This window comes from Phyllostomus hastatus, unplaced genomic scaffold (assembly GCF_019186645.2).
Source record: "Phyllostomus hastatus isolate PE091 unplaced genomic scaffold, TTU_PhHast_1.1 phas_scaffold_345, whole genome shotgun sequence".
Taxonomy (NCBI): domain Eukaryota; kingdom Metazoa; phylum Chordata; class Mammalia; order Chiroptera; family Phyllostomidae; genus Phyllostomus; species Phyllostomus hastatus.
This window is the reverse complement of record NW_025334024.1, coordinates 3224404-3237600: the sequence shown is the minus strand read 5'-3', so window position 1 is coordinate 3237600 and position 13197 is coordinate 3224404. Positions and strand designations below refer to the sequence as shown.

Genomic DNA, 13197 nt, shown 5'->3' with positions numbered 1-13197 from the left:
TGGTAATCAACCAGGAGGGATCCCCTTTATGAATACTGGCATATGCTGGTTAAACTTGGAAAAAAAAAAAACAACTAAGTGAAGCTTGGGAAGCTCACTTGTTATAAAAGAAAAGGAAATTGCCTTCCATTTAGGCTGAAGCAACTTTCTGACAAAGTAGAGAAGGGAGAGGCTCAATAAATTATTTTTTAAGATCATATTTGCTTAGGAGCTGTTACATTCAGGTTGTGACTTAAAAACAAAGGAAATTAAACTCGAGTTTAGCTGAGTTTAAGTTGATGTCAGCTGGTTCGAAAAGCGCCTGAGGGGCAGTGGCTTTTGTGACTGTGGCCTTGTCCTCCGTGTCCCTGTCCCACTATGGGGGAGCCAGGGGCAGGGTGGGAGCGTGGAGAGCCAGGATGACCATTTCTGCCACCACCCAGCTGGGCTTTTCTCATTAACCCGCGGTCACACCCTGTCTGATAAGGCAGAGAAGAGTGAGGAGGGGAACTGAGCCCAGCATGCGGGTGTGGGAAGGGTGGGAATCTCTTGGCTTTGCTAATTGGGGTTCTCGTCTCATCTTGGGTAGGTTCTGCTCTTTGTCTGAGCAGACACGATAAGAAGGAAGCTGGAGTTTTCTAACAAGCCCTCCTGGCAGGGCCGCATGGTCGTTTCCAAGTGTCCGCACCAGCGAGAATCTCTGTCTGCTTGGCGGTAGACTCGGGCTCCTCAGAAAACATCAGTGCGATGTTGCTAGGACAGCTGGGGGTGATTCTGAGCCCTCCCCAAAACCTAGCTGGGACAAAGAGTGGGGGTGTCGCTGTTCCTGCTTCCCTGAGAAACCTTTGCCTTCTGAGCTGCTGACCTGTTTGTTCATCAGAATTACAAAAGTTCTGCCAGCCAGTTACTCTCCGAAACCACAACTGCTTTCAGAAAACAAGAGAAGCATCCGTTTTTAAAGGCCAGTGAGTGATTTTATCGCATGCTTGGAAATTATAAAAATCAAATCAAACAGCATAAAACGGTGCCCTTCTTTCTGTGGTTCCTTCAGAGGACTGGGAAAAAAACAAATAGTAATGCATCAATATATTTTTTTAACACAGAAAGTGTTTTTTAAAAAGCAGCTGAATGAATTTGTAAATTAAAGCGATGACTTTACATTTTTAAAGCTCCCATATAACAGCCTAAACCCAAAATAATATGTAGCCCTGATAATGGATGTTTTCTCCTTTCTGAATATAAAAAGTATTATATGTTGTATTGACATTTAGGCTAAATCTTGCCCTTATAAGGTGTTTGACATAAATAGCTTTTATTATGTAACTGTTAAATGGAAGGAATACACACATTTCTTAAAGGTCCCAGCTGCTATTGTTATCATTTGAGACATAAAACTGGAATCCCAACTTCCAATATCAAATTTTAGCACAAACCCTATAAAATGTATCTTGTCAGAATGTGTCAGAACCGCTAAGCTCTTTCCAGCTGAACACATTGCAGCTGGTGCTGCGTTGGGAAGGCTGAGAGTCAGCTCCGTGAGTCCTCCGGGGCGAGGCAGCAGTGTCCGGCTCCCGCCCGCTGCAGGGCGGGCTGGGGAAGGCGTGCGCTCAGAACTGCCAGGTCCCGTGCGGCTTGCCGGGGGGACAGGGGTCTGCGGGGCCGAGCCCCAGGCCTGGAGATAGGAGCAGCCCGCAGGAATGCCCGGAATGTTTTCCTTCCTTCGGACTCTGTGGAGGCACACAGACCGTGGGGACTCTGTCCGCCGTGACAGCCCTAACATTTGCCAGAGCTCTGGACGCCGCTGTAGAAATGGCATTGCCCACCCTGAAAGTGAGAAGGTAACGTTTATTTTTGTATTTTTTTCTCTCTCTCCCATATACAGACTGTAGAAAGACCACCAAGCGTGGGCCATTTTTTTTTCCCACCATGATGTACAATTCACATTTGTTAATCAAAAAAAAGTGCCCGAGGTCATCCACCTAGACTTTTTTTTCTTCTTAAACAGGAAACGGGTTTCAGATGTTTATATGTTAAAAAGCAGGGCTACTAATCCACTTAGCCATTCACCAGACCCTGGCCAACTCTCTCTCGCACTTGAACGTTCAGGCCTCATAGCATGACACTCATTTTTATCTCTCTTGTGATTTAGAATTAAAAGAAATCTTTCCATAGTCACCTGCTTTGGGGGGCCGTTCCAGCAGAGGCTGAAATGCAGGAAGGTGGTGGTTCGGTGGAGCCGTGTCCGAGCGGCGCTGCTGCCGTGCGGCGTGTTTGTGAAGCCGGCACTCACGGCCAGTCCTTGAAAACAGACCGCGCTCCCGAGTGCTTTCATGTGTCTGACTCAAAAGTGAGTGCCAGCACAGGCGTCTTATTTAGATTCATAACAGAGATAAACAAAGGCACACAGTTAAGAAGTCCATCACAAAGGCAAAAAAAATTTTTTCTTTTAAATATTGGCTATTTTTCCTTTTGATCAGCATGGTATTTTCCACGGTTCTTGCTGATACGGGCTGTGAGCAGTGACAGAACTCTTGCTCTCCCGAGGAGCCCCCCACCACCTGATGTTTGGAAATAAAGGTTTTTGTTTTATTGACGGAATTTTTTTCCTCGCCTCAGGGCTGGTAATTTTAAACAGTGTCCCCGTTTAGTGTGGCAAATCAATATATTTTTCTACGTCGGGAAGGCTTACGTATTCATAATCCGGGAGAAAGGAGCGCAAACAGAAGGAGCTGGACACTAAGTAAACTTGTTAGTGTTCACATCACTGGCCGAAAGGCTACTTTGACCGTGAAAGTCCAAGCAGAAGGAATTCTATTATTTGCCAAACCTGAATCCGGCGGCCTCTGCTCTTCACCCGCCTGCATTTGACCCAATGCTTTCTGTTTGCAGGTCGTGGAAGGAGGCAAAGTGATGGGTTTTGGAGACATTTCATCAAGGAGAATGAAACAGCTAAATTGAAATGAGTTCTCAAAATCAGCCCAGTGTGCCCTGGCTCGGTAAAAAAGGTATTTGTAAAAATGAAAACATAAACAAAGGATCATTCTCAATTTCTCTGCAGGCGTCCTCGCCCGCCGCCCGCCCCGAACGCGTGCGCGTCTGCATGTGTGTGTTTCTCCGAGGCAAACGTGCGTTTGTGTTCTGTTTCATCAGAGTTACCAGAGGCAGTTGGAGGAAAATTAGCATAAGAGTATATAAAAATGGATATGTAATAAATTTCCATACTCCTTTAAACAAGGTGGATTGGGTAAGATAAAACAAAATTTACAACATGTTTTTTGACAAACAAAAACCCCACTTTTATTTCCTGAAGCTTGTTTTAACTCGGCGTGCAGATGACACGAGGCTGCCCCGGTGCAGGCGTTAGAAACCTCCCGTGCAAACCCAGTGACAAAGCAGTGGCAACACCACCTGCGTTGACATGTGAGCAAAAATAACAGCAGTGGTTCTACTGCAAAAGGACCTCCCCCTGCAAAGCAGACCCCTCACACTGCGAGCACCCCACGGGGCTGACCCGTGTGGCACAAACGCATCATTTCCAGGCTCCTTCTCGAAACCGCGCCTGGGATGCCCCAGGAAACCCTGAACAGGCACAGAGTCTGCTTGGCAGGACCCTTTGGAAAGCACCAGGGTGCTGAAACAGCAGCAGGGACGCTGGCCGAGCATCTCCGCAGCCACTGCAGCCACCGAGAGGCCGAAGAACAAACTGGCAGAAGAAATTAGTTTGATGAGAGAGGTCGGAGGATGGCCCCAGTTTCAGTGACAGTGAGGTCCCCCCACCTGAGTGGGACCCAGGACCTTGAGTTAAGAGATTCCTCAGCCCCCCTATGTGAAAATCACAGGAGACGAACCACTTTGGGCCAATACTTTTTTTTTCTTGCTGTCTCTTTGAACAACAACAAAAAAAATGACTAAGTCTGCAAATCCAGGGCAATCACCGTGTCAGCTCCGAGCTGAGATGTTTCCCACTGCGCACCTGGACGGTGTAAATCACCCCAGCGGTAAACACGTCAGGCCGGCGAGGGCTGCAGGCGGGTCGGGGGCACCATCCCCCAGCCAGGTCCATAAACCGGGGCTGGCCTGCGCTCGCCAGTGCTCCTGTGCCCCTCTCCCCAGGAAAGGCTCCCCTCCCAGCCTGGGGACAGAGTCCCTTTGCAGAGGTTGCTCCGATGATGATGATGATGACGATGACGGCCAGAGGTGCCCCCGCCCGCCCCACAGGCCGGCAGGCCCTGGGCAGGAATCCGGGAGCGAGGCTGACAGAGGTTTACGCTGTTACGAATGGCTTTATGGTACAGAGAGCGGGGACCAGGGCTTCGGGCTTCACGGTGGCTACTTTTGAAGGCAGCGTGTAAAAATAAAACCTAGTAAAATGTTTGTTTTTTAATATCATGCCAGTAAAAATCGTAACAATAGTAATAATGATAACCAAAAGATCTATGTGAAATATCCCCGAAGTTAGGAATCAAAGCAGCATTCCCCTTTGCACATACTGAATTAAAATATTAAAAACGACTCTCCTCCTGCTGTCTTAAAATCCTGACTCCTAGTGAATGACCAACCATTTGGTGCATCAAATCCCCGAAAGGGGGAAAGCATGGCAGAATACATCTCAAAAACATCACTTCCCTGAGAATTTCTTTACATTCTGATGCCTCACTCCCCCCTCCAAAAAAAACCCCAACAAGAACCAAACAAATAACACCCCTCCCCCCCAAACTCTCTTTATAATTATCTGGCTAGTAGGAGTCTTTTAAATGATATCTTCTGTCTTCAGCCAGACAGACGTGAGGACACGCAATGTAAACATTATAAAAGCAGCCTACAGTACAGCTTTTTATGGCTCCGTGCCCTTCCAGCCGCTGCACGGCTTCGTGAAAGGCAGAGAACCCGAGAGCAGGCACTCTGCCTCCAGAGCCAACCTTTGCCCCAAAGAAAAATAACCCAGAGGAGCGATCCCACTGCCCGAAACGCAGCCAGGATCAAATGGTTGCTGATCAGAGCAAATATTTAAATTGGATAAGTCAAATTGAGCATTATTAAATAAAGCTTATTTAATATGTCTCGAACAGAAAATGTCTTTTGAAGAGCATTTTAAACCTGGTATTAGAAATCTGGCTGACTGCGCGTCTTGGGACTGAATCGTTGAGCCTGGGAATTTGGATTCTTATGACGAGAAGTGTGATACTCTCCCTTTGTAAATTATTTTTTTATGTATGAAATGAAGGCAGCAAGGCCTGTAGGTAGCTTTTGAAAACTGTTAATGCCATATAATAAAAACGAGACAACTGACCCATGTTTTAATGTTTACTCAGCCAGACAGAGTGCAGCCTGGCCACCGCGGTGACGCGGGTGACGTGCTAGGACCCGGGAACACCCGCGCGAGGGGTGGTGTTTTCCCACCACGCTGCAGCGAGGTAGCAGCTGACCCGTGCTCTCACCAAAACTAAAACCACTCTCTAATGGGTTTTACAATATTTACATTTTCAATTTTATTTATAGGACACCAGATGTCTGCATTCAAAAGGAGAAAAATCACCTGGGATGCAAAAACCCGCCCCTTCCCCACATTCACCGCAGCTCTCTATGGGCGTGCTCATCCCGCCACGCACACGCGTGTGTGTGTGCACGTCGGGGCAGGGCTGGGGGCTGCGGTTGCCGTAGAGGCTGGGGAGGTGGGAGACGGGGCATTGCTCCACTTTCTGCGAGATGGCGGGCACGCCTTCATTTCTGGGCCACATTTTCTACCCTGTAAAAAGGAGATAACGTGCTGAGGCCCGTCCCAGTGATGAGACTCTTTGCCCCTCCACGACCATCCCTCGCTCATTAAACTCCTCTCCCAGGCAGAGCGGAGTGTCCGAGAAGTGGCTGCGAGCCAGACCTGAGAGAGCTGGGGAGGCCCTGCCCAGGCCACAGCGCGGTGTGAGCGTGGTGAGTGAGCTCCTCAGTGTTCTTCTTCCTTCATCCCGTAAAGTGGCCTTAGGGTAGTTACCTGGTATCACGGTGATTGAGAGGTGCTTCAAAATGCAAGTGGATATTTTTAGCCGCTGCATTGTTTTCATTGTCACCTGACTTGACACCCAGACCCAACAGGAACTTGCAACCAACAGACCAATGCTGACTTTTCTGCCTGAAATCGAGTCGCTTCTTCCCTAAGCAAGATGCTGTATATTCCCTTCATAAAACCTCATCTCCCCCAGGGCACTTGCTTCGGAGATTTTCTCCCCTTCTCCCAACATAGACAGAGGAACATTTCACTTTTTAGCTCAGATCCTGATTCCTTCCTGTGAAGTCACGCTGGACAATAGCAGGGGCAGCGGATGAAAGCGTCCCCCAACAGGCGTTGGTGACGCCCTGTTGAGAGGTGGATACAGAGCGATGGCCCCTGGAGCTCTCAAGGGCGGAGGGCAGGTTAGTGCTATTCCAGGCACATTGCACAGATCACCTCCTCACTCCTGGAAAGGTGTCACCGCCCCTCCTTAGCAGACACCCCTGGTCACTGTGCACACAGCCTGGAGGCACAGTGGCCCTGGAGATGGGCACTGAGCAGCTCAGCAGGGCAACAGGCAGCCTAACAATTCCTCCTCAGGCCCTTGTCACCCGGGAGGCACAAGTATACCTGACAATGCCTTAGGAGGGAGGGTCTCCCAGTGCTGCCTGAAATTCCGGGTGGGATAGGCAGGCTGATTTTTACTAGCTTCGTGTGCTGCTTTAATTCTCCAGCGAGCGCCACTAGGGAGCCTGGTTTGAGTTGCCGGCTGGGGCTGCACAACCTGACACCTCTTGAGCATCAAAGCAAGAGGGAGCAAGGCCTGCAAGGAGGCGTATCTGTAGGACTGGGTGTGTGGCCTGCCTGGGACACAGGGAAGAGAAACTGGAAATGTCAGGAGAGGGGGTGACAGATGGACCCACTGGGTGGGAAGCAAAGAAGAAAGCTTTACGGTTAGAGACCTGTGGAGAGGGAGAAGGCAGTGCCATTAGCAGCCAGGTGGGAGCGCAGAGAGGAGGATAAACTGGGGAGGGGCGGGGTGAGAAGAACCAGGAGATGAGAAAAAGCTGGTGGGAGCGGCTTGCAGGGAAAAGGAAGGATGGGTCAAGCAGCCGGGACCTGGACCCTTCTTGCCTTGCCATTTGGCTGTTCCTATCTGCTAGAGACTCCTTATCTCTTGCCGCTCCCACCCCAGGCCACCCATCCCCCTCCTAGTGGTTCTCAACCCTGACTGTCCCTTATGGCCTCCTAGGGAACACTGACAGTTCAGATGCCTAGCATCACCCCAGAGACTTGGAAAACAGTGGTCTCAGTGTGGGGCCCAGCTTCAGTCATTTTTACCAGCTTCCAGTCAGGGGCTGAGACCCACAGCCCTGAACCTAATCTTCTCCTTCAAACTTCCTTTATGCACTTCTACTTGACTAGCCAGAGGTTCCAGCAGTTTTGCTTGTTTTTAATTTACACACTCAGAACGCTCTCCACGTGGGTGGTGGGCTTGCCTCAGTCCAGAGGCCACGGCATCTATGGAGAAGCATCGTCTCCATCACACCAGAGGCCGGGGAGCGGTGCACTCTGGGAGAGGGCATTTGGGGTTGGTCTCGGTGGAGCAGGGACTCCCTCAACGTGGGAAACACTTCCAGCTTGCCTGTGTTGGCTCTCTCCCCTTTGTCGGTGGGGTCTGAGGGAAAGTGAAGGAGCCCCTTTTTAGCTTGAGCATCCACCCCAACCCGGGGCCTCGCCGTCCAAACTGATGAGAGAATAGATGGAACCAGACTTAACAGGTTCTGAACCAAGGACGTGACTTCCACAAGCTCCTTCACGTCAGCACGTGGCTTTCTCTTTCTCAGTAGGAATGTGGAGACAAAACAAAGAAAATTTTAAATCTTCTGGAAAAAAATTCAAATCTGGATGAATGGAAACATACATCCCAGTGATTTTCCTAAGTAATGATGATGTTCCATGGGCGCACTTAATTTCTTGTAAATTACAAACTTCATTCATATGAGTTAACACATAGAGAGTATCTAGAAACCTGGCCCTGTGTGGGGAATCTCACTCATTTCATGGTGGTAACGACCCTATGGGGCAGGCACTTCTGTGTCCATTGCACAGATGGTGTAAGTGAGGCACAGATAACTTGCCCAAAGCACATGGAGAGTAGGTGCCAGAGCTCTGACGTAAACCCAGGTGATCTGGCTCCACAGGTCAGCAGTGCCAAGAAGAGAGGATGGCATCGAATTGGAAAGGGCAACTTTTATTGCGGAGAATCTCTTAGAAGGTGCTAGAGCGGCGGATGCAGCCAGCTCCGCTGCTCCCCATGAGTCACTGTTCCATTCAGAGGCCTCAGTTTCCTCTCCCTTAAAGTGGGGCCAGCAAGGCTGTGGCCGGGTGGTCTGGAGGATGTGCTCACCCCTGCCCAGAGCCCCCCACTCTCCATGGACAGGGATGTCCTCCTTCCTCCCGGCCAGTGCCCAAGCCCTGAGCATGCTGAGTGTGACAAGCTGGGGTCTGTTTGTTCTCAGAGAAAAGGAGAACCCTTTCTGGAAATACCAAACCAGTCTTTGCTGGAATAAACCATGGGGCTGGAGACAGAAAGCAACTGGAGCGGGCTTGGGAGAGAAACGGGACCCTTGGCTGGCATGGCAGGCCCTCGCCGCCTGACTCTGCATGAGGGAGGACTTTCTGTTCTAGTTTTTCTGCAAGTTGGTGGGGGCACACACCCCCTCACCTTGCAGAGATCTGGGGTATCTCTAAACCCCATGGTGCTCAGAGGACAAGATGTCTCAGCCCTTCCCCGCAGGGGCCATGGTTTCCGCAGAGCCAGAACCCCCAAAGCCAAGCCCCACCTCCCCGGGGGTGGGCAGGGCTGAGCCTGCAGCAGCCCGGGTCCAGGATTCCCTCGCTACACGGATCTGCCATTCAGTTCCAGCTCTAAGTTGGGTGGAATCCTGCATCTAAAATGTGGCCCTGAAGATTGTGGGAGGCAAGCATCCGTGCTTGTATAAGGTCAGCTCAGAGCCTTCTGGAATCTTACACAGAATCACAACAATAAATTAACAAACAGCATAAGTGAGGCACTCGCCCATAAACATTGAATTCTTCCACCAAGCAGACAGAGTAGGTACTACTCTGAGCCCATTTTCCAGATGTAAATACCGAGGCAGAGGATAGTCATAAAAGTTAATCAAGTCTACACATGGAGCTGAGTGGACCAGGCCTTTAGCTGAGGGGCCATTAACCATCAGCTTCTCTAGTTTCTCCAGGCACTCTGCAGATGGAAATTATTTTTTTTGGTCAATGGTATTTTTTTTAATTTTAAAGAACTTTTTAAAAAGATCATTGGAGACTCACATGTAAGTTGTAAGGACTCACTTTACAGACAGATCCCTGTATCTGTCATCCAATTTCCCCCTGTGGTGACATCTTCCTCCTTAGTGGTGACATTTTGTGACACTTTGCATAGTACAAGGTCAATTTCAGGAAATGGCACTGACACAACCCACCCATGTTATTCATGCAAAATGGCAAAAGGGATTTGGGGGGCTCCATGGAGCGTGGACCACGCCTGCTCAGCCCCATCCTCCTTCGCCCCCTTCCTCTTGCCCTCCCTTCCTTCCTTCCTTCTACTCGGCGCTATCTGGCATCTGACTCTCTCATGCCCACACCTCCCCAGGGAACACGAGTTCCATGAGCCCTACAATTCCTAACTATCGGGTTCGCCAGTGTATCCCCAGTGCCTGGAACCGTTTGCAATGCTCTTGGCTCTAGTATGCATTTGTAAATGGGTGGGTGGATGACTGATGCTTTCTCACAAAACAGCGGAGTCTTCCCAAGCTCCCTTTAGAAATGTGTGAAATGGGCCAAACATCGACACCGGCAGGGTGTTGTCAGGCACGGGCAATGTGAGCTGCGTCAAGCGTCCTACACACGGTGTCCGGCGGAGTCACAGCAGAGTGGGTCGAGTTGTGTGCCCGGGGAGAGGCTCTGCATCTCCGGCCCGTGTGGCTGATCGTTCTGGAAGCCCCACTGCTGCTGTCGGAGGTCTCTGGGCTTCGTCTGGCCTCTTAATGGCCTGTGATCTTTCAACAGTCAAGAGCGTCGCTAATAAGAGATTTGAGAACCATTTGCATCACTTGAGGGAGGCTGGCTTTCTGGAAGGTGGCACGGGCCTTAAGTACCGTGCACGAAGTCTCTGCTAATTCTGCTGACTAGAAATAATAAACAGCTTAACACCTTCCATTGTTTTGGGGCCGAATGGGAACCAAGTGGCCCTCAGCTCTGGAGCCCCGCCAGGGTTCATAGGACTGGGGGGAGTGGGGTCCTTCACCGGGTCAGGCCCTCCGTGGCTCATTTCTACAAGGAATGGAGGAGGGGTGAACAGATTTCACTGTAAGTTAGAACATTATCTCTTCACCTCTCTCCCCAGCTTTCTGAGAGCAGCAGAGAAGAAGCGTCCCTTCGCCGCACAGACCTCTCTCCAGCACAGGCCCGGCGCGCAAAATCCATTGGACTCCAGCGTCGCCAGAACTCGGCAATGTCATTTCGTTTTCATTGAGTTTCCATTGAGGGTGACCCTTTCCCATTCACAAGAGCAATACAAAGTTGCCTTTAACAATATTCAGTTAAAAAATTAGCATTGATTTAAATAGAAATAACAAACTGGTAACACCAGATGATGGCAAACAGCTATGGTAACAACCTGAATGGTGAGGTTTGGGGAGCATTGCCCTAGTGACCCCTCCATGTGCAGGGGGGCCCAGGCCTAGAGAGAGGGCAAGCCACAGGTGCCAGTGTCTGGCGGGTCAGTGTCAGGGCTGTGGCTGGAGCAGAAGTGGGAAGAAGGACGCAGAGTCCTTCTCAGGCCCTCACCAAGTTGCCGCCAGCTGAAGGTGGCCCAGGCAGGGTGGCAGAGGGCTGGGCAGGGACCGGACACAGGAACAGGTTCTGCCCAGAAGGGGGAGGCCACGCTCAGGACGTCAGTGGTTGGTGCCCATCTCCTCTGTGCCCAGCACTCACGCTCCTTACTGGAGCCGGGGAAAAGCGCAGTGTTTACCCACAGCGGCATCCTAGCCAGGTGGTGTGGTTTCAGCTCCACCTCCCAGGGGAGGCCCCAAGAAGTGTGGGCAAACAGCAGGGCCGCCTGGCTTGCGCCGGGTCTAGAAACTGGTCTCCTGTCCCACAAAACCGGAGAGTTTTCCACAAACCGTACCCGCCTCCCAGGATGACAGCACATGGGACCTTCTAATGCAAAAAATGTGATGCACTATAACCAGAGCATGTTTATAAAACATTCATTATAGAAAGTTTATTAAAAATGGAAACATTTCAGAAAGAATTTATTAATCAGCTATAATACAATCCTGTCATCCCGGGATTAATTGATTTATGTGTTTTCCTATATTTTATTTCTTTGTCTTCCACTGTCTCTCTCACTTCTGTCTTTATCTCTCTATATATAATGCTGTTGGAATTATTAAACAGTTTAGGTCCTTTTTTCTCAGTATTATTTTATCATGAAATGTTTCCATTTCTTTACATGTTCTTTGGGAACATATTTTTTAATTGAAAAGTCGAATCCTGTTGTGGAAGATGAAGAGGACAGAGTCTGGAGGACAGAGGCGACTCTGCCAGGGAGCAGGGAAGCCGGGACCCAAATGCAGGAGGACATGGTACTGATGTCTGCCCAGTTGCGCCTGGTGTATTTATTTAATGCCACTGATAGGCACGTAGGTTGTTCCCGAATGTTGACCATTATAAGTAGTGTGAGTGTAAATCCTTCAACACAAACCCGTGTGAAACTGCCTGTTACTTTCCTTCCATGAGGTCCGGATAGAAGAGCCGCAGATCGGACAAGGTGGGTGTGCCCCAGCCCCTGGCTCACACGCACAGACCAGCCCACAGACAGGGTGCCAAGTTCGGTGCCCACCTCTCAGCACCGTAACAGAAGCCTGTCTCGTTACGCTTTTGCCAACAGAGGACTAAGACCTGTAACTTTGTCTTCCTTTTTGGCCAGTTTAAGAAGCAAGGATTTTTGAGTCATCACTTTGGTCCTGGAATATGAATACCTGACTCCACTCCTTGACCCCTTCGTGCTGAAGCTCTGCACCCATGAACTGGAGGCCCTGGGAGAGCCACGCCTGGGTGTGAGGAAACGGAGAGCCTGGTGCTCTTTCTGCAAAAGCTGTAAAAGCAGCCAATCCGCTTTGGAGAGCCCCGTGTGGGGGCTGGGACCAGCTCTCCGGCAGTCACCAATCTCTGCTGCCCGCGGGGTGGGAGGGGGTTTGCTCAGAGGCCCCAGGGGGCAGCTGGGATCGAGGTGTCTGATGAGAACTGTAAGTGGGAGAAGGGCTTTCAAACTCCGCCTGGTGATTGAAGGAAACTCGAGATAAGGAGCCTACCCCTTTTAAAGAGCAAATGGTCCCAGTCGAGAAACTTCTTTACCCCCTGGGGTGCGGGCTGTGGCTTTAGGGGGCTGGAAGTTTGCAAAGCTGGTGGCGGCTTGTCCCAGACAGACCCCCAGTGCCTGGCCACTCTGTTTATTACTCCGTCGTCCCCAACTCAGATGACATGGGCCATCGAGAAGAAGGAGCATGATCCTGCCCTGAACAAACAAACAAACAAACAAACAAACAAACAAACAAACTGGAAAACAGCACGAGGGTGTCTGGTGGGTGGTGCGGAGCCCCCCACTCCAGCTCGCTTAGAAAGCCTGCAATTCCGGAGTCAACTACTTAACCCGTGGCCTCTGGCTTCTGCTCACCAGGCTTACTTAGGCTTTTTTTTTAATGAGGTGAAATAAATATAACATTAAATGAACCATTTAAAGTGTACCCATCAGACCTGGCCAGGTGATTCTCAGTTGGCTAGGGTGTCGTCCTGTGCACCTGAAGTTTGCTGGTTCGATTCCCAGTCAGGGCACACACCTAGGTTACAGGTTCCCCAGTCAGGGTGCATACAGGAGGTAAACAATTGGCATCTCTTCCTCACATCAACACTTCTCTTCATCCCTCCCTTTCTCTCTCTCTAAAGTAAATACATCCTCAAGTGAGGATTACAAAATAATAATGAATAAAGTATAGAAATCAGTGGCATTTTGTACATTCACAACGTTGCATAATCACCACCTCTAACAAATTCCAAAACATTTTTATCACCCCCAAAACAAATCTCTAACCCATTGATTGTCATGCTCCAATCCCCCTTCCCCTTCCCTCCAGCCTCTGGCAACCACT

At 50.0% G+C, this 13197-nt stretch overlaps 1 long non-coding RNA gene across 2 annotated transcripts; it reads left to right on the top strand.

The window, feature by feature from the left end:
- Nucleotides 1-1680: 1680 nt before the first annotated feature.
- LOC123806051 lies at nt 1681-10678 on the top strand. 2 transcript variants are annotated; one of them, XR_006783419.1, is made up of 4 exons: nt 1681-1817; nt 2869-2984; nt 5820-5907; nt 10392-10678. It is a non-coding gene; the product is annotated as an uncharacterized LOC123806051 (long non-coding RNA). The 2 variants fall into 2 exon arrangements; XR_006783418.1 differs by lacking the exons at nt 5820-5907; nt 10392-10678 and adding an exon at nt 3290-5252.
- The last annotated feature ends 2519 nt before the right edge of the window (nt 10679-13197 follow it).